This window comes from Gossypium arboreum, chromosome 13, assembly GCF_025698485.1.
Source record: "Gossypium arboreum isolate Shixiya-1 chromosome 13, ASM2569848v2, whole genome shotgun sequence".
In the NCBI taxonomy this organism is placed as follows: Eukaryota; Viridiplantae; Streptophyta; class Magnoliopsida; order Malvales; family Malvaceae; genus Gossypium; species Gossypium arboreum.
The window spans coordinates 45,433,334-45,455,997 of NC_069082.1; the positions used below are offsets into that span (position 1 = coordinate 45,433,334).

At 34.5% G+C, this 22,664-nt stretch overlaps 1 non-coding gene across 1 annotated transcript; it reads left to right on the forward strand.

Moving 5' to 3' along the window:
* Positions 1-18,849: 18,849 nt before the first annotated feature.
* Positions 18,850-18,956, forward strand: LOC128287182 (small nucleolar RNA R71). The gene has a single exon (XR_008277878.1). It is a non-coding gene; the product is annotated as a small nucleolar RNA R71 (small nucleolar RNA).
* Positions 18,957-22,664: the final 3,708 nt, after the last annotated feature.

Below are 22,664 nucleotides of genomic sequence, written 5' to 3' on the forward strand. Positions count from 1 at the left end.
TGTTATTTTCTCGTTATTCTTGTAGATACACCTTGTCAAACCCATGAGGGAAAAAGACTGTCGTCCCTACCTTGAGGAAGCGAAAAGGACCAGATCCTCCTCGGGTCCTACTAACAAGGTGCGCCACCTTTTCCTACAGTTTCCCTTGGGACCCCAGGAGGAAATTTTTTAGATACTATGGGCTCGACCCTTAGGTGTCAGCCGTTGCATTGATTGGACCACCCTAGAGCAGATCCAACTCGCTGACGCACTTTGGGCTCTCCTAACGACTGACCCGTGGGGGATTTTTTTCGAGATTGTTGAGCCAACGTACCTCGAGCTCACACTCGAACTCTATTCAACCTTCCATCTTCAAGTCGTTATGATAGAGTTCGATGATCCTGGAATGGTCCAGTTCCATCTCAGCGGTTTAGTTCACCAGTTGAGAGTGCCTGAATTCTGAGCCACGTTAGGACTATACACGAAGGAGTTCATGGATGACGACGACTTCGCCAGCCTCCATCGCCACATCCACTACTCTCCTTCAAATTGCCGGAGGGTCCTCGTCCCTGCTTCGGCCACCTATGACCCTATTTGCTCCAAGGCATCGGCTCTCACCCCATCCCTGAGATACCTACACGCCATCCTAGCCCACACCCTGACAGGATGGCGAGAGAGCATCGGCATCGAAAACACTAACGACGTCTATTTTTTATGGAGCATGGTGCATGGACACGTATTTGACCTCTCCTATTTCATTGCCCTTGCCATTCGCATCAGACGGAGTGGCATAGGAAGGGAGTCATTTCCATCGGCCCTTATGTGACTCGCCTGGCGCGATACTCAGGTCTTCTCAACATGGTGACACAAGCATCCTCCCTCACACTCATCGATCAGATGTCCCCACAGGGCATCTCGAGTATGCTCCACATGAGGATGATCGAGCGACGACGTGGATTTGATCCTCCTCAATACCGCCTCATCCAGTCAGCCGAGCAGGAGGACCCAGAAGACATTACTTGTAACACCCCTATCCCGTAACCGTCGCCAGAATAGGTAAGGGGCATTACCGGACTTGTAACTCATGTCGAACAAAGAAAATTTTGAACTTTTTCTTGAAATAAAGATCGTTCATTTAAATAAGTACTAAGCACAACCAGAGGTAAAATTTAAACTTCACTAAGTAAACATTCAAAAGATGCCATTTTCGCATGGCTTATATACATTAACCAAAAATATTCTTCCGCCACTAGTCTATTCTATACATGCCATTAAATAATTCTAAACATAACAGTAACAAGCGGTGGATAGTGATAGTGTGACTAGTTACTGACGATCCCCGAGCCTGTAGCTTCGTAATGAGATCTATAAAACAGAGGAAATAGAGTAAACGGAGTAAGCATTACAATGCTTAGTAAGTTTTAAGCAGTGTGAACAGATAACAATCAAATTATAACATCGTTGTTCGTATATTTTATTTCACTCTTCCTTCGGGCATACCATCCCTTTTACCGAATATGCACAACTCATCATATACAATAGGCAGTTAAACTTTCACATAAAAGTGAGCTCATGTGACAGAAATATATTGTATGATTTCACATAACCTCTCACACTGATCCGATGTCACATAATCATAGGAATAGTCTCATAGATTGCTCTCGTATGCATCACATAACTACCTTATGATTTAGTTCAAATCAAGCTCACATATAAACTTGGAGTACATACCTATTTAACCTTTCGCATTGAATATATTTATAAGCAATTCTTATTACGAAGTCTTATAGCTTTAACCTCTACTCGGATTATCGGCGAGACCTTTAGCTCAGACGAAATCTCCACACGAAGTTATCGGGTCTTACCCGGACAATCTCCACACCGTAGTCATCGGGTCTTACCCGGACAAAATCTCCACAACGTAGTCATCGGGTCTTACCCGACAAAATCTCCACACGTAGTCATCGGGTCTTACCCGGAATATATTTCCAAGTTTCATGTACATTTAATCACATGTTACAACATTCACATCGACTGTCATATTTGTAATTCATTTGCCTCATCAAATATCTAATAATACACACCTTTCACATTGGTCGTTCGGCCACAATATATGCACATCGCCTACATATTTCACACTAGCCATTCGGCTTTACCACATATACATATCTCATATATATATTTCACATTGACCATTCAGCTTTACCACATATATGCATCTTCATATTCACCATATTGGCCATTCGGCCTTATCACACATATGCATGCTCACATTCATCACATTGGCCATTCGGCCTTATCACCTATATGCATGTTCACATTCATCACATTGGCCATTCGGCCTTATCTCATATATACACATTCACATTCATCACATAAAATCCTAAATCAAAATATAAATTTTCATGTATTCACATCACAATTATCCAAATATACTTCACATACCACATATACTATCATGTATACACTTTGTCTTGGCCAAATCTACATCAATCATTTTCCAGTGAATAATTCAATTTCACGCCATACTATCATTTCATAATCGAATACTCATAAACTTACAATTTCACAAATTTTAATATCAAAGATCCGTCTAACACTCATATATCGTTTTACAATATCACGATTTAGAATTCACGTATGGGTTTAATCAATAGCTTATGAGCAACTAAAACAAGTTTTATCCATGTTTACAACAAAATCACATATTCACTACAAGCTATTTTCTTGAGCAATAGTCACTAAATTATTTATAACTGGAGCTACAAAACTCCATATCACTTGCCGTTAATTTTCCCTGAATATAGACTCATATATCTTCCACCCATAAAATTTCCAGAATTTTAGGTTTAGCCAATCAATACCATATTTTTCTTAAAGTTTCCCTGTTTCCTTTGTTTGACTAATCGACCACTCTTCACTACTGAATCAAATTTTTCATTGTACAGAATTCATAATGTGTTCTATTTGATTTCATTTGAAACTATACTCATTAAGGAGTCTAAGAATATAAATCTTATCTTATAACCATTTTTTTACAAATTATAATGATTTTCAAAAAACAGAACAAGGGATTTAGGAGTCATTCTGACACTGTCCCACACAACTTTAAATATATCTTTATAGGAAATTTCTTTGCTTCCACGGTCTCTTTTATAAGAAAATAGACTAACTAAGCTTTGATTACATATTTTATTCAGCCTATAATTCCACACCAACAATTTATAGTGATTTTCTAAAATCATGTTACTGCTGCTTTCCAAAGCAAATTATTACAATTTGCTCTTAAATTTCCAAGTCCAAACACTTATGAACTTACCATTTGAGTTTAAGACATGTCATGGCCACATCATATCTTATTAAATCAACTCATTATGTCCTATTATGATTGATTTTACTCAACGTTTAATCACTTAAAACTTACCTTGGATGTTGTCAAACGATTTCGGCGGTTATTCGATCACTTTTTCCTTTCCTTTATCCAACTTTGGTCCTCTAAGCTCTTGAGCTAAATCATACAAATTTAACTTATTAAAGTCTCATTATTCTAGCTTATGGCCGAATATGACAAGGAGTTTGATAGGTCATATGGCCACCTTTAGTTCAAATACAAAATGGTCATACGCATTTTTAATCACATTGAGAAATTTAATACAATTAATCTAACATTTCCTCATGTGCACCTTTATGACCGAAAACACACATCATTAACCTAATATCAATTACTAAGCACTTTAGCAATTTCTCCTTGAGCCGATTATCCAAGTCAAGATAGATTCATCATCATGCTTACCTATAACCGAACATATGCAACACCAATCCATCTATTCATTCATGCGTGCATCTTATTCAAGCATGTATATCTACAACCGAATTCATCATATAAATAACTATGAATTTACTCAAACAATATCAATACCACACATGGTGCTCAAACCCTTTTTCAATTTCAAAACTCGGCTAGTACAACTATATACACTAGTAAATCAAACACTAACATTTGCACTTCACCTTACTACCATTTCTCATCCAAATAACGTGAACAACAACCATATTTCTCTTCTACTTCCTACCATGGCAGAATGCATCAAAACACCATACCATTTCAATTTTGGTCATGGTTAAACAAAGAACATAATGTCTAACTCAAAAATGCTAAAAAGAAAATTCAAAAGTCATCAATCCACCATCACATGTATCATTACAAAGCTTCACTTTTAGCATACAATTGACATCAACACCAATCCACCTTAGCCGAATATCATCTCCATGACATAGCAAAGATTTGAACCATGGGCTAGGTAGAACTCAAGCTAACAACTAAAAGCATGCATGAATGTCATGGAACAACATCAACATACCTTAACCTTGATACAAGTATGGCCGAACCTCTTCCTAATCCTCTTCCAAGCCGAACATGAAGTAAGAGAGCACCTTCCTTCTTCCTTCCTCCTTAGAACTTTCGGCCAAAAATGCAAAAGGATGGACACTCTTTTTTTTTTCTTTGTTTTCATCATTTTCCCTTCCATTATTTTATTACCATGCTCCTTATTTTATCATTCCTCCCATGAAACACCAACATAACATGTTTATGACATGTTTTGCCCATCACACTTTGTCCACCCTATTTGTCATGGCCGGCCACTACTAATTAGGGGGAAATTGACATGCAAGTCCACCCTTTTTATTACATGCACTAATAGATCCTTATGTTTTGACCTATCACATTTCAAAAGTGTCACACATAAGTCCTATTGACTAAATTCACATGCAATTTACTAAATCGAAGCTTAAAACTTTCACACATTCATATTCACATATTTTAGACAATAAATATCATATTCAAATAATTTGGTGACTCGGTTTAGCGGTCCCGAAATCGGTTTCCGACTAGGGTCACTTTAGGGGTGTCACATTACTGATGATGTCCCTCCACCTCATAAGGATCCACCCTCTCAACCACCACCTATTCATCGACCAGTTCATGCGCTGGCTTCACTTTCTGACATTTCTAAGTGCCTTACTCGATTCGAGCTGCAATATTTTCAGCGCTTTGATCACATTGATGCAACCTTACATCAGATTTGTCAGCATCTTCGCATTTCATCGCCACCTCCACCTCGTGAACCATCTGGCAATGAAGATTTTTGATGACTTTTATTTATTATTTCTATGGTTTTATTTTTATTTTTATTTGTTTTTAACTTACTTTTTATTTTATTTTATTTTATTTCTCTTTAATACTATTTTTACTTCATCTTTAGGTTTTATAATTTATATCCAGTAATTTATATTTTCGACCATTTCTTTATGAGTAATCATGTTACTTTATATTTCCTAAAGAGTTAATGATTCTATCGCAGTTATGAAGAGCTCCAAAGCTCACTATTACTTAGGAATTTGCTACTCCACTGGAAAAGGTTCCCCATAACTGCCATTTCCTGCTCGACCATGACCATAGCTACCACCAAATATAATATTCTTTTGGCACAGGATTTGTGGACTAACGAACCTCTACCACCACCGGAGTATCCTCCTCCAATCTCACACTTGCCTTACTTGACTACTCTCCATGAATCTAATTCAAGGATTCCATTTAACATTCAGGAAGTTTCACCTCTCTCCCTATCTTATGATCTTATATCTATATTTTTCAGTAAATCTATCTTTGTACATTGAGGACAATGTACATCTTAAGTGTGGGGGGATTATTTATATCATTATTAGAAAAATCCATGAATTTTATCTTATTCTCACGTGACTCACTCATATCACTATTAGAATGAATTTTGATTAATTTATAATTTTTATTGATATGTTTTGAATTAAAACATAGGCATTTATTTATTGATTGTTTAAACTTTAAAGAATTAGATATTCAAGCATGATAAGTTGATTTTTGAAAATTAAAATTTTTAGGTTGTTTCCCTAAGTTTAGGTATTATCTTGATTTGAAATTCACAGGATTAACATCAAAGAGCCATAATTTTTGTGAGATCTTGAGCCTTTAGAGCATATTCTAACATCTCGAAAAAGGGCCTAAATGGAATAGTGTTGCGAAACCACAAATCTGAGATAGAAAAGTTTATTTCGATTAATTTTTATGATTTACCGAGTGATTAGATGCATGTGTTAGACTATTGATAGGAAATTTTATAGATTGCATGTTTAATTTGCCTATTAGGGTTTATTTGCAGAAGTTGCTGTAATAGCCCGATTTAGGGCCTAAACGGAACGATGGTTTTAGAACCATGAATTTGAAGTCAAAAAATTTATTACGATTAAGTTTTAAGGTTTATTTATTGATTAAAATATTGTGTAAAATTATCGTTAAGTAATTTTACTGATAAAGTGCTTAATTGGACTTTTAGGACTAAATTACAAAAGTTGCAAAATATGTGTTCTAATTCATAAGTACTTGATTGAAATGGGGGTTTAAAGAGGAGGTCCTTAAATGGTAATTAGACCATTATATTTTGTTTGGACAAAAATGGGCATGAATAGGACAAAATTTTAAAGAAAGGCCCTTAAGGGCATTTTAGTCATTTGGTAATTAAAAGAAATAAAAAGGGAAAATAAAGCCAAAATTGACTCATCTTTTTCATGGAGGCTGAAATTAGCATGGGGGAAGCCATTGCTAGGGTTTTCAAGCTTTCCAAGCTCAATAGTAAGCCCATTCTAGCCCCGTTTTTCAAGTTCTTTACGATTTTGGAATCCCGGTAACTTGATTAAGCTTATTCTAGCAATAATTTAAGCTAGGGTTCATATTTGGAAAAATACCCATAGGTGAAATGTGTTTATTTTGATGTTTTATGGTAGTATATGAAGGCTGAAATTATGTTAAACAACTTTTGCTAAGCGGTTTTAAGCAAAAATGAGTAAAACGGCTTAATCGGTAAAAGTTGTTATTTTTCATAACTATGTGTTAGAGTGAGAATTTGATGTTACCATAGAAGGGGAAAATGATCACTATATCATTAAACATAAGAATAAGGGATGAAGTTTAACTCCCGAGCCTAGGGCAAAAGTGTAAATATGCAAAAGTTTAGGGGCAAAATTATAATTTTGCCAAAGTTTGGGTTAAGGACTATTTTGAATAGTAATTTAATTAAATAAGTAAAATATGATGTTTTAGATCCCGAAAAATGAGATTTGAATCTAGAATGGGAGAAAAATTGAAAATCGAGAAAGTTGGTAAAATGGCCGTTTTAGTATCGACGTAAGTTCATATGTATAATAAGCATTAATTTATGCATGTTTCAATGTAAAATTGATATATTTACTATGATTGTCGAGGTGTTGAAAGTAAGTATAATTATGATGATTTAAATGTTCAATATTAATTCGACATGGAAATGAGAAAGTATGTAAGTTTGTATGTAAATAATACATTATCTTTATTATGTTTTTGTATTTCAGCATATTTTATGTATTGTAGCTGATTTTTGAATCATAATTGACTATTGGAAGTATGGAATCAAGCATTAGAAAGAGAGAGAAATCCCGGTTGAACCTTTGGAAAGATTGGATGATACAGATAGTATGTAGCTAGGTCACATGTATGGTGCTGAGTGCACATCATGTGTACAAGAGAGCTACGAGACATTATGATGTAGCTAGGTCGTATGGGTGACACTATGTGTACACCATGTAGACAAGAGAGCTACGGGATATATGTAGCTAGGTCACATGCGTGGTTCCAGGTGAAGGACACCATGTAGATAAGAGAGCTACGAGATAAACTGGCTAGGTCACATGGGTGGTACTAAGTGTTCACCATCTGTACAAGAGAGCCAAAATTATGTGTACAATCGAGCTAGGTCACATGAGTGGTGCTAAGTGAAGGCCACTATGTGTACAAGAGAGCTTCGATTTTAAAGGTGGGCTGTGTGCGATACCATTGCGTACCTGTTATTATTCCGAAGTGTTCAACTGGCAAATTGATTAAATGAAATTGTGTATGACTTTATGATGATAAGCATAAGTATATACGTGTGTAACTTATGAGCAATATGCTCGATATGTGATTGGAAATTGGAAAGATTGTTATGGGAAAGTGATGAATACAATTGAAGTGTGAAAGATCAAAATTGACAATAAAACTGTTCTGGATAGTTGCAGTGACGTGAATCTAAAAATTTACCAAATATAGTAGAAATTGAACTGAGACTGAATAAGATATCAAATTAGAGCTTAATGAGTCTATTTTCATATAACAGAAACAAAGCAAGCAAAGGAATTCTATATTATGAGATATTTAAGTTTTTGAGAGACTGGTTCAGAATGACTACGTGATCCCCTGTTCTGACTTGGAAAAATCATTAAAAATTGTAAAAAAATAATTAGGGGATATAATTTATATGCTTTGAAATTTTGAATGAGTCTAGTTTCAAATGAAATAAATGATAACATCCTTTAAATTCTGTACGAGGAGAAAATTTATTCGTAGTGAAGAGTAGTCAGAACAGTTGAGCAGTGAAACAGGGGTAAGTTTAATGAATAAACTGTACTAATTGGATAGACCAAAAATTTTGAAAATTTTATGGTAAGAATATATGTGAATCTAGTTTCATGTAAAATTAACAATTTGTAATTTTGAGATCTATAGCTCTAGAAATAAATAATTTAGTTGCTGGTACTAGGCTAGACAGCTTATTTTGAACCTGTTTATGATTGTAATAGTGAAAGTATATGTGTTTGTGATGGTAATATTCCGGGAACATATTGTGACTTTGTTTAAAGTATGATAATGTATTGTTTATTAATATTTACATACTTACTTACTAAGCTATAATGCTGACTCCATTCCTTTCTTTTTTCCTATAGTGTCGCAAATGTTAGCTCGAGTTAGAGGTCGCCGGAGGTTAAATCACACTATCAAACTATTGATCGATATATAAAGGTTTTAAAGTATTTTAAGTCTTTGGCATGTATGGAGACTCGTTTAATTGTTATTAAGTTACTAGGAATTGGCTTAAAATACTGACCTATGTTATTTGAAGGTCTTTATTGTATAAAGTCATTTAATATAGATAGTCTTGATTATGTTATTAATTAAATGATGCAATTTATGAATGTGCATGCTTGCCTATGTGTGTGGTTGAATTAAAGCATGATATGGGCCTTGTAAGCTCCTTTTAAGGGACAGCTTGAATGTGTTTGAAAAAGTTTTAAATTAGAGTGAAACTATGAATCGGTTTTTATACAATGATTAGTGATTAAGTCTGGTAATGCCTCGTACCCTGTTCTAGAGTCAAACACGGGGAAGGGGTGTTACATTTAGTGGTATCAAAGCTATGGTTTAGTCGGTTCTCGGACTTACCTAGTATGTGTAGGAGTTAAGCTATACATGCCATATTACTACCTGTGATCGTGTGATGCCTCCCGATCCAGATGAAATAGTTTTGTTGAGACAGAAGTGTTTTCCAACCGAGCTACCATCGACAGTGTAAAAAGGTGTTAAGTAAGTTCGTATAATTTGGTGGATATATTGGTGTACTTAAATTGATCTTGGTGACTTGTGATGATATGTGTGAGATCAAGTGTAAAATTAAATAGACATAAGTGGAGAAATATGGAAAAGTGAAAAGAAACGAAAGTCTACCTCGTTATAAACTCATCCATGTTCGTTTGACATTGACATGATATTATGTGTCTAACTTATTTGACTAAGTGAATGTGATAAATAGATTTACTCAAATTTTGGAATGTATGTTTGAGTGCATTTGTTTTAAAATATGACTATGTGTGTAAGTCTGTCTAAAATGAATTATATAACTGTGATAATATTAAGATGAAATGAGACTCGTAAAAGGTAAGAGTACTAGTTCATGATGTTTATGTGATAATGAATGAGTCGTGAATAAGAATTTCTTTTGGAATATGAAAGATGAGATGAAGGGAAAGTTTATATTATGATAAGTGTACATGTTGATTGGCAATTGTGTGATGCTATGAGTGTAACTTGTGAAATTAAATGAATGTTATGAGTAATTCTATTTGAGAATTATGAACGCATGTATAAGTGTATTTTTTTGTATAAGATGATAGGAGGGTTGTGTAAAATGAATATGCATGTTGAGTTATTTGAAGCAAATTATATATATATTGATGAGTGTTAAGTTATATGCATGAATATATAAGAGGCAAGTTAGAAGTGTTACAGCCTCACCCTCTTCCAATAAGATTAATTGATGAGAATGGTTTAATAAATGAACTCAGTTGTAGAAAAGATGTCAGGTTAATATGAAGATTTTCTGAATTCTGAAATGTTACAGTTAAAGAAAGATTAGCTTAGTTAATTAACTCATCCAGGTATGAAGCTTAAAGTATATGATTGCTGGATTTTTTTAAAAAAAATAAATTTTGATTGTGAATGAGATAATGTGGATTTAGTAATGATAAAATTAGACAGAATAATAATGATTGAGTTGTATTAATAGCTGAACGCAGAGTTTTGGGTTAAAAAAAAAAGTGAAAGCAAATTTGAGAATTGGAAATAGTTTTCGGTTAATATAGAGGTCATGCCGAGTTGAAACTTAGTTATATTGGATTTCAATTTGATAGTGGGATGATTTTGAAAGTACTACTTTGAATAAAATTTGTTTGGAGATGTTTACGAAATTTTGAGAAAAGATATTGAATCTTTTTACCGGTAAGATTTTCGGGGACGAAAATCCATAAAGGGGGGAGAAATGTAACATCTCGAAATAGGGCCTAAATGGAATAGTGGTTGCAAAACCACAAATCTGAGATAGAAAAGTTTATTTCGATTAATTTTTATGATTTACCAAGTGATTAGATGCATGTGTTAGAGTATTGATAAGAAATTTTATAGATTGCATGTTTAATTTGCCTATTAGGGCTTATTTGCAGAAGTTGTTGTAACAGCCCGATTTAGGGCCTAAATGGAACGATGGTTTTAGAACCACGAATTCAAAGTCAAAGAATTTATTCTGATTAAGTTTTAAGATTTATTTATTGATTAAAATATTGTGTAAAAATATTGTTAAATAATTTTACTGATATAGTGCTTAATTGGACTTTTAGGACTAAATTGCAAAAGTTGCAAAATATGTGTTCTAATTCATAAGTACTTGATTAAAATGGGGGTTTAAAGAGGAGGTCCTTAAATGGTAATTAAACCATTATATTTCATTTGGACAAAAATGGGCATGAATAGGACAAAATTTTAAAGAAAGGCCTTAAGGGCATTTTAGTCATTTGGTAATTAAAAGAAATAAAAAGGGAAAATAAAGCCAAAATTGACTCATCTTTTTCATGGAGGCCGAAATTAGCATGGGGGAAGCCATGGCTAGGGTTTTCAAGCTTTCCAAGCTCAATAGTAAGTCTGTTCTAGCCCCGTTTTTCAAGTTCTTTACGATTTCGAAATCCCGGTAACTTGATTAAGCTTATTCTAGCAATAATTTAAGCTAGGGTTCATATTTGGAAAAATACCCATAGGTGAAATGTATTTATTTTGATGTTTTATGGTAGAATATGAAGGCTGAAATTATGTTAAACAACTTTTGCTAAGCGGTTTTAAGCAAAAATGAGTAAAACGGCTTAATCAGTAAAAGTTGTTATTGTTCATAACTATGTGTTAGAGTGAGAATTTGATGTTACCATAGAAGGGAAAAATGATCATCATGTCATAAAACATAAGAATAAGGGATGAAGTTTAATTCCCGAGCCTAGGGGCAAAAGTGTAAATATGCAAAAGTTTAGGAGCAAAATTATAATTTTGCCAAAGTTTGAGTTAAGGACTGTTTTGAATAGTATATTAATTAAATAAGTAAAATATGATGTTTTAGATCTCGGAAAACGATATTTGAATCTAGAATGGGAGAAAAATCGAAAATTGGGAAAGTTGGTAAAATGGCCGTTTTAGTATCGACGTAAGTTCATATGTATAATAAACATTAATTTAAGCATGTTTCAATATAAAATTGATATATTTACTATGATTGTCGAGGTGTTGAAAGTAAGTATAATTATGATGATTTAAATGTTCAATATTAATTCGACATGGAAATGAGAAAGTATGTAAGTTTGTATGTAAGTTTGTATGTAAATAATACATTATCTTTATTATGTTTTTGTATTTCAGCATATTTTATGTATTGTAGCTGACTTTTGAATCATAATTGACTATTGAAAGTATGGAATCAAGTATTAGAAAGAGAGAGAAATCCCGGTTGAACCTTCGGAAAGATTGGATGATACAGATGGTATGTAGCTAGGTCACATGTATGGTACTGAGTGCACATCATGTGTACAAGAGAGCTACGAGACATTATGATGTAGCTAGGTCGCATGGGTGATACAATGTGTACACCATGTAGACAAGAGAGCTACGGGATATATGTAGCTAGGTCGCATGCGTGGTTCCAAGTGAAGGACACCATGTAGCCAAGAGAGCTACGAGATAAACTGGCTAGGTCACATGGGTGGTACTAAGTGTTCACCATCTGTACAAGAGAGCCAAAATTATGTGTACAATCGAGCTAGGTCACATGAGTGGTGCTAAGTGAAGGCCACTATGTGTACAAGAGAGCTTCGATTTTAAAGGTCGGCTGTGTGCGATACCATCACATATCTATTATTATTCTGAAGCGTTCAACTGGGAAATTGATTAAATGAAATTGTGCATGAATTTGTGATGATAAGCATAAGTATATACATGTGAAACTTATAAGCAATATGCTCGATATGTGATTGGAAATTGGAAAGATTGTTATGGGAAAGTGATGAATGCAATTCAAGTGTGAAAGATCAAAATTGACAATTAAACTGTTCTGGATAGTTGCAGTGACGTGAATATAAAAATTTACCAAATATAGTAGAAATTGAACCAGAGACTGAATGAGATATCAAATTAGAGGTTGATGAGTCTATTTTCATATAACAGAAATAGAGCAAGCAAAGGAATTCTATATTGTGAGATATTTAAGTTTTTGGGAGACTGGTTCAGAATGACTACGTGATCCCCTGTTCTGACTTGGAAAAATCATTAAAAATTTTACAAAAATTATTAGGGGATATAATTTATTTTCTTGAAATCCTGAATGAGTCTAGTTTCAAATGAAATAAACTAGAACATCCTTTAAATTCTGTACAAGGAAAAAATTGATTCGTAGTGAAGAGTGGTCAGAACAGTTGAGCAGTGAAACAGGGGTAAGTTCAATGAATAAACTGTACTAATTGGATAGACCAAAAATTCTGAAAATTTTATGGTAAGAATATATGTGAATCTAGTTTCAAGTGAAATTAACAATTTGTAATTTGGAGTTCTATAGCTCTAGAAATAAATAATTTAGTTTCTGGTACTCTGCTAGACAGCTTATTTTGAACCTGTTTATGATTGTAATAGTGAAAGTATGTGTGTTTGTGATGGTAATATTCCGGGAACATATTGTGACTTTTTTTAAAGTATGATAATGTATTTTTTATTAATATTTACATACTTACTTACTAAGCTATAATGCGTGCTCCCTTCCTTTCCTTTTTCCTATAGTGTGGCAAATGTTAGCTCGAGTCGGAGGTCGCCGGAGGTTAAATCACACTATCAAACTATTGATCGATATATAAAGGTTTTAAAGCATTTTATGTCTTTGGCATGTATGGAGACTTGTTTAATTGTTATTAAGTTGCTAGGAATTGGCTTAAAATACTGACCTATGTTATTTGAAGGTCTCTATTGTATAAAGTCATTTAATGTAGATAGTCTTGATTATGTTATTAATAAAATGATGCAATTTATGAATGTGCATGCTTGCCTATGTGTGTGGTTGAATTAAAGCATGATATGGACCTTGTAAGCTCTTTTTAAGGGACAGCTTGAATGTGTTTGAAAAATTTTTAAATTAGAGTGAAATTATGAATCGGTTTTTATACGATGATTAGTGATTAAGTCCGGTAATGCCTCGTACCTTGTTCCGGCGTCAAACACGGGTAAGGGGTGTTAGACATGTATTATTTCTTTCATGCTCACTTCAATTGTTGCTATGAGTGCGTCAATATTGATTTGTTATTCTAGAACTTGCTTCGATTATGCATGTCAAGACCACACCATTTGGTTTGATATGTCGAGATGATAAAGGCACTTAGGTTTAACCTACTTACTCCATAAAAGTCTACCCTTATAATTAACCCTTAGTTAACCCCACTGAGCTTAACAAGCTATTCATTGATTTACCCTCAATATTAACCCATAACCCATTATTGTTGAAATCCCCTCATCTGATCCTTATTTTTGTCGAGATTTGATTTGAATAAATTACTTAGCTATGTTTTATTTTTGATAGTTAGCAAAGTTCTATGTTATTTTGATTTGTTCTAAAAAAAATACATACATATTAGTAGTAACTTTTTGTTTTTGAGCTTAAGTATTTAATTCCATATCCCATGAAGAAAAGCTCAATTCTAGGATCTTCTAATTAGGAATGTAATTTATCAGTTTTAGTATTTTCTAGTTAGGTAATTTTTCAATTAAATCTTGATTCTAACCTTTTCTTTTAGCTTGTGACCACACCCCTTAACCAAAGCCACGTTACAACCCTCTAAAGACCTTTTGATTGATGAATCATCTCAATATATAGTGGTGAAGATTTGATTTTCACTCAAGTCTATGGTAATAACTTTTCATTTTGACTGTTGAGTGCTAAATTTCTTTTTCTTAAACACCTCAAGTGATTTGAGTGAATCTTTAGTAAGGATGTGAAACTCTATGATATTTTGAATCAAAGGTGATTACTTAGATAAGGGGAGACACCTATGTTTTCGTGATAAAATGCTCAACTTGGAATGTTTGAAACTTTGATGTTCTTCGAGTTAAATTTTCAATGTATGATTACTTATGGATTATTTTAAGTTACTATTGAAGAGAATTATAAGTTGAGAAGAATTTATTTTGATTATGAGCTGAGGATTTTACTTGAGGACAAGCAAATGCTTAAGTGTGGGGGTATTTGATAAGTCGTAATTTATACATATTTTTATCCCATGCTTAGCATATTTTTGGATGAATTATCATCAGATTTTTGGAATTCGATGCTCCTAATCCTTTAATTTCATGTTTCATACTTAGGTGAGCATAGGAGAGTAAAAAGAGCTAGAAACGGGCCAAAAACGGAGAAAATGGGTCAATGTAGGAAATCAACACGGCCTGGACTTCCTCACACGAGTAGTTCACAATCCTGTGTCTATTTAACAAATTGCAACATGACCTAAGTCACCTCACACGGGCGTGTCCCTATCGAGCCCAAGTCTAATTCTATTCGGAAAAGGCCACTCTTAAGGGTTTTGAAGCATTCTAAAGCCTATATAAACACCCCCGGAGGTACCTAGAGAGGACACACGGAGTAGGAGGAAAGGAATTACTCGAAGAAAGTTGATTGATCCATCTCAGAAGCTGGATTCTCCTTCAAGACTGAAGATCTCCCTTCAATTTCCTTCAGGGGTTTTTGGGTTTTCTTTATGTTTTGTTATTATTCTTCTGAGATGTTTCCTTTTACACTTATGAACTAAATCCCCTAAATACCAAAGGGGAATGAAACCTAAGACGGATCTTGTTATTATTTTCTGAATTATATGATAAATACTTGATTTGTTCTTAATTATGTGTTCTTAATTCTTGTCTTAATATTCCAGGATATTGATTCAAGTATTGTTGTGCTTATTCAGAAGAGCAAAAGTCCCTGTCTAAGAGTAGATCTAGCATAATTAAGCGAAGTTGATTGTACCCCTAGACATAGGGCAACATAAATCTGCCGGATTAAGGTCAAACCTAATAAGGGAATTCATAGATTGAGATAATGCAACACTAGGGGTTTTAATTAGAAAGAGATTTCAATTAATCAACCAAGGGTTAGACATTGTTAGTCTCGAGAGAGATAATAATATAACTTAGGGATTTCTACGGATCAAGTCAAGTGAATAAATCGTCTGGCTCAGAGTCAAGTAACAAGTGAAGTCTAGGTGGATTTTTCCCTTGGGTATTGTCTAAATCAATCAGTTTTCCTAAAAGTATTTCCCCAATTTACTTCATGTGCATTCTTAGTTTAGTTAATTAGTTTAGATAAAACAAATCCCCTTATTTTTAGGCTAGATAATAAAAAGAAGGTTAATACTAGTATTTTTAGTTCCTGTGGGTTCAACATTCCAGTCTTGCTAACTCTACTACTGTTGATAGGTGCGCTTGCCTTCATTGTGAAAATAGTTAGTTTTCAAATACGATCAGTCATAAATATAAAACTTATCACGCACATCAACAATCAAGCTTGAAAAGTTGAAAAACCCTAGCTATGGAGGCCACCTAAATTTCGACACTTAGGGAGGAAGATGGACATGAATTTTGCTTCTTTTTCCCTTTTTATTCTTTTAATTACTAAATGACCAAAATGCCCTTAAGGCTTTTTCTTTCAAATTTTTCCTATTCATGCCCATTTTTGTCCAAAATTTTAGAACTTGGTTAAATTGTTATTTAAGACCTTCTAATTTATAATCCATAGCAATTTCATGCTAAAAGCTTCTAGAACCCAAGTTTGCAACTTATTCAATTTAGTCCCTAACTTCAAATTGGACACTTTAGGCATAAAATTTCTTCATGAAAATTTCACACAAACATGCAATCATATCATGGATCATCAAATAATCATAAAATAATTATTTTTACTTTGGATTTGTGGTCCCAAAACCACTTTTCGACTAAACCCTAATTTGGGATGTTACAATGGGGTTCAATCTCCTTTGTTGCTCAATAGAATTGTCATAGCAGTCTTCCAGCAAAATTTTGTGCATGCAGAGTGTCAGGCTGATTCATTTAATATATGTGATTGTCCAACTTAATGCCTTTTTGAATTTCTTAAGCATAGCTAACAACTTAACCTCTTGTTCATCAGTCAGCTCAATAGACACAACCACGAGTAGCGTGTTATCCTTTCCTAAATATGTGTACTTTAACTGTGAAAGTAGAGGTTTTAACTCTAAGGTGGTTGGTTCTTCTATGGAAAATTTAGAAGCACTAAAAGTTCTAGAAGATAAATCTAATGTGTCAAACCTCTTTCCAGGTTTATCTACAATTAGTTTGGGTTCCAACAACTCATTGTAGTGTTCTAATGGCTTTTCCTCATCAATATCAATTGAATTTGATTCACTATGCCCTTTTTCATGGTATTCTTTCTCAAATTCTTCTTCCACAACGTAATCTAACAAACTGACTGCATGACACTCTTCGGTATCATCAGCATATTTTAGAGCCATGAAAACATTAAAAGTGATTTGTTGATCGTTCACCCTCAGTTAATTCCCCCTTTTAAACATCAATCACAGTCTTACCTGTTGCAAGGAAAGGTCTACCCAGAATAATAGGCACATCTTTGTCAGTTTTATAGTCTAACACAATGAAATCAGTAGGAAAAATGAATTTATCTACCCTTACCAAGACATCCTCGATTTTACCTTCTAGGTGTGCATATGATCAATCTGCCAATTGCAAGGTTACAGTTGTAGGTTTTACTTCACCAATTCCTAGCTTTTTGAACACAAACATGGGCATAAGATTTATGCTCGCTCCTAAATCACATAGGGCCTTCCCAACATATTGCTTGCCAATTGAGCAAGGTATTTTGAAGCTTCCTAGGTCCATCAACTTTTAAGGAAATTTATTTTTCAACATAGCAATAAACCCTTCAGTGCGTGCGACTATTTCAAATTCTCCCAATCATCTCTTCTTTGAAAGTATGTCTTTCATAAACTTGACATAGTTAGGCATTTATTTCAAGGCTTTCACCAAAGGAATACTGATGTGAAGTTGCTTAAGGACATCCAAGAATCGCTTGAAATGTTGGTCTTGTTTGTGATTTGAAAGTGTTGGGGAAATGGTGGGGGTGGGCAAACTTTAGGTTGTAATGATTGTTTTGCCCGAGCATTGTGTTTGGCAATGATATTTGAGTTTGCTTCGGCATTGCTTGGTCTAGTTTTCTCAGTTGTGGGACTCTTCTTAGGTTGTTCAAGGGTTTTGCTTGTAATTGTTTCTGAATTCACTGATTCAAGAACAACATTCTTGACAACTCTATCTAGTTGTGTGCCACTTCTAAGAGTAACTACTTTACAATGTTCTTTCCCATGTGGTCTTGCATTTTCAGTATCACTAGGCAAAGTTCTTTGCATTCTTGAGTTCAAAGCATTAGTTATATGTCCTACTTGATTCTCTAAAGCTCGTAATGATAATGTTTGGCTCTGGATCACAACATCATTCTTGGCTATATACTCCTTTAGTAGAGACTGAATAGATGAGGAAGAAGATGATGTTTGTCCTTATTGAACCCATTGTTGAGACAATATAGACTAATTGAAATTAGGTGGAACATTCATGACATTGGGTCTAATAGTCCTATTGGAATTTCAAGCTCCTTGATTGTTCCACCCAAAATTTAGGTGTTGTTCCCAACCAAGATTGTACATGTTGGAATAAGGATTGTTGTTCCTACTGAAGTTTCCCATATAGTATAGAGATGTTGGGTTTGAGGGACACTCTTCAAACATGTGATCTTTACCATAATAAACAAAAGATAACCTAGGTGCTTTCAGCTCTTTCACCTCTTTAGGCTTCTGCATGGTCTTTATCATGTTGGCTAAAGAAGATACCTGAGTAGTAAGCGAGGTAATAACATCAAGTTCGAATGGTCCAGCCTAGTTCTAGCTATTTTTGTAGGGTATTGAAAATCATTATTGGCGATTCTCTCTAAAATCTCATAGGCTTCATTGTATATCTTATCTAACAAAGTTCCATTAGCTAAAGCATCAATCACCATCCGTGTCTGTGTATTCAAATCATTATAGAACATCTCTGTTTGGGTATAATGTTGAAATCCATGCATGAGACACTTCCTAAGCAAATCATTGAACCTTTCCCATGCTTCATATAGTGTTTCATCCTCTAGTTGCTTGAAGAATGTAATGTCATCTCCTAGTTTGGTATTCATATTGGGTGGGCTATATCGCAACAGAAATCTCTGATAGAGATCATTCTAGGATTCTACTATTCTAGATGGTAAAGTGTTAAGCCATGTTCTAGCACTATCTATTAAAGAATAGGGTAACAATTTGAGTTTTAAGGCATCTTCAGGGACACCTTGTTGTCTGAAAGAATCATAGACCTCTAAGAGAAGTCTCAAGTGCAATCTAGGATCATTAGTTGGCAAACTACCAAACTGACCAATTGATTGAACCATTTGAAACATTATAGGTTTCAGTTTAAAGTGAGGAGCTTGAATTTATGGCCTGACTATTCCAATATTCAGGTTATCTAAGATAGGCACTACATGTTCTCGAATTGGCCTATCCTAATCATCAAACATCTGAGCAATAGGAGGATTAACATTCAGAACTCCTGAGAGCAGGTGAATTGTTACCATCTTGATTCATTGGTCTTTGTTCTTTTCTCCTCCTTAGCAAGGTCCTTTAAATTTCTGGATCTAAGGGATAAAGTTCATTAGTAGGAGTGTCCCTATGCATACAACTAGTAACAAACCTGTTGAGATAATAAAACAAAAAAATTAGCAACTACAACTCTAAAAATTATAATAACAAAAACTAAAGTTACCAATCACCAATCCCCGACAATGGCGCCAAAAACTTGTCGCTTGTGAATATGATGTGCGAATTGTGAAAGTGTACATGTCAAATCAAGTAATAAAGTGATGAGTTAGACTCATTCCTATGAGGATTGGATCAGTGCTCTTTATCTAAGTTATCACACTTGAACAAAAAAGATAAATGTATCAAATGATGTTTAATGAGATTAAAATGGGATTAACACATTAGAAGTGAGAGTAATAAAGTATACTAGTAGAGACTACCATTGCAACAAACTAAAAAAGAGTACTAAAGACTTTAGCAAGGGTGGAATATTGGTTATGAAGGTTGAGATTAATAAGGGAACTGTTCTAACCCATGAACAATGCCGTGTCAAACTATTGCGAGCTAACTGTTCGATTGGGTACTAATGTGGTTTGCCTCTATCGAAAGCAAGACCTAGGGTTACTCACCCCTAAGGCACTATATATCTATAGACTCGGGATTAGAAACTACTACTAAAGCTCAACCCTCTAAATCGTATAAGGTAAGGCTCTATTTCTAGAGTTTACACGAGTATTTCACTCAACACTCACTTATATTACCCAATTTCGATCTTGGTAACCTAATCTTGTCAGTGTCAAGCTATCTTAAGACTTATTGAGCATTCATCAACACTCTCTTAAGCATTTAAACAAAATCAACCATTAGGTAAAGCTGTAATATGAACCATATTAATCCATAAACATTAATTGAAGTTAAAACATTATCTAAAGCAAACCCTAGTCGTATTAAGTTAGCTCATGGCTAGGCTACACGAATTCAAGTTGTTTTTGTATTATCAGTATCCCAAAATATTAGGTTAGAATAGAAGAATTAAAATAAAATGTAGAGGAAGAAATTTGGGTTTCAAAACTCCAATCCCCCAACTCGGTGTCTTGTTTCTTATCTTCACCAAAGTTCACAGTCAACTCAACTTGCCCTTCTTGTTGCCATGAGACCTCTGTCCAAACTCACAAAAATTGCCCTTTTTCTTCTCTTATCTCTCCCCTTTTTATTACCTTTTATACTTGGGTTGTCCTCTAGGGTAAAATTCGTCAGCCAATGATTTCTTTTTCCCTAATTTTGGGGTGAATATTCTCCATTACACGTGCATGTAGAGGACCAAATGATGAATGCTCTCATTGTTGACTGGGTGTTTGTTCTTTTCTTCACCAGCATTTCCATGGAAACCTTTCATAATGCCTCCGCAAACGTGTAACACCCCTAACCCATATCCATCACCTGAATAAGGCTACGAGGCATTACCGATCAACCATAACATAAATCATACATTTGTGCAATCATAATTAAAATCCAATCAAATCATTCACATTGTCCCTTATAAGGCTCTAAGAGACCTTAAAACATGCTTAGAAGTGATTCAGGACTAAACCAATAACATTTGCAAACTTTGAGAAACTTAGAAAATTTTTCAACATTTAAGGGTCACACGCCCGTGTGAACAAGCCGTGTGCCTCACACAGCCACCAGACACGCTCGTGCCACAGGCCGTGTGAAAATATGGCATACATGCTGACTTGTACCCCACAGCCAAAGACACGTCCGTGTGTCATGGCCATGGGAAAACTGGAGGGCTTACTGACTTCGGTCACACGACCGGCCACACGCCCATGTGCCAACTTGTGTGCCACACACGGCTAGTAGACATGTCCGTGTGTCTAGACCGTGTCAAACCTGTAGGGTATACTGACTTAATTCGAAAAGGGTACCCTAGGGGACACACTACCGTGTAACATGACCATGTGTCGCAAACGGCTGAGACATATGCCCGTGTCTCTACTCATGTGGACAAAAATAGGTCATTTACATAGCCAATTTGCCGCCCTTTTCTCATGCACACCTAGCCATCAAAATAATATCATTTTAACACATATATAGGTAGCCAAAACATGTCAATTCACACTCATCAAAACATACAAATCAACATGCTACACTCATCAAACTCACATAACTGCAAAATGAATTTTCTCATCTTTCTATCAACCATTTCATGCTTCTCAAACATACCAATTCTTCATCCACAAATCATACCATTCCTCAAGCATTAATACCACAACATATAACTATCCAAATGAGCATCCATACAACCATTCCAAGCAAGCCAACACTTAGGACATTATATACATCACATATATCATTTATCAAACATGTAATTCAATCCAACTTAATTGGTCAAGTACATGCCAACATTTACAAGCCAAATCTAATATCATAATTCAAGACATTCCAAAATGACACTAGCCTATACATGCCATATATCATATATACAAAGCTTCCAAAAGTACCAACGATATGATCGATAGTGTAATGACGTTTCCTGATGATCCCGAGTCCAAGTTACTTTGATAATCTATAAAACAAAAACAAATAACACACAGTAAGCTTCATAGCTTAGTAAGTTCGTACTAATAAACTCGACAGTTCATAATATTCAAATCATCAATTAATAAACACTTAATAAGTCTCATATCATTACTTAATTCTAACCTATAACCATTTATCATATATATATATATATATATATAGATCCATCAAGCTTCATACACATAGTATCAACTACCACATAGGTATCGTACATGCCTGTACTCTCTTGTATTTATTTATTACATTTTCACCTCTTTGTTCAATATGTTAATCCATCTGGAAATCTTTCAATACTCAAGGAACTCGCACACTTAGTGCCAAAATGATTAGCCGAAGCTATAATGATATCGCACACTTAGTGCCATCACATTAAACTGAAGCTATCTCAATATCGCACACATAGTGCCACATATAGCAAAAGCTATTCCAATTCGCACACTAAGTGCCAAACATAGTCGATTTGTCATCATACGCAATCTTCATCATATATATACAATTTATGCAATATTAAAGTATTAAAAACATAATTATGACAATATTTATCACGTACGAACTTACCTCGGACGTAAAAACGACAAAACTAGTCGATTAGTCGATTACTTTGTTCTTGCCTCGATCAAAGTCCGGGTTCCTCTTTTCTTGGTCTATATTATAATAAATTCAACTATTTTAATCAAATA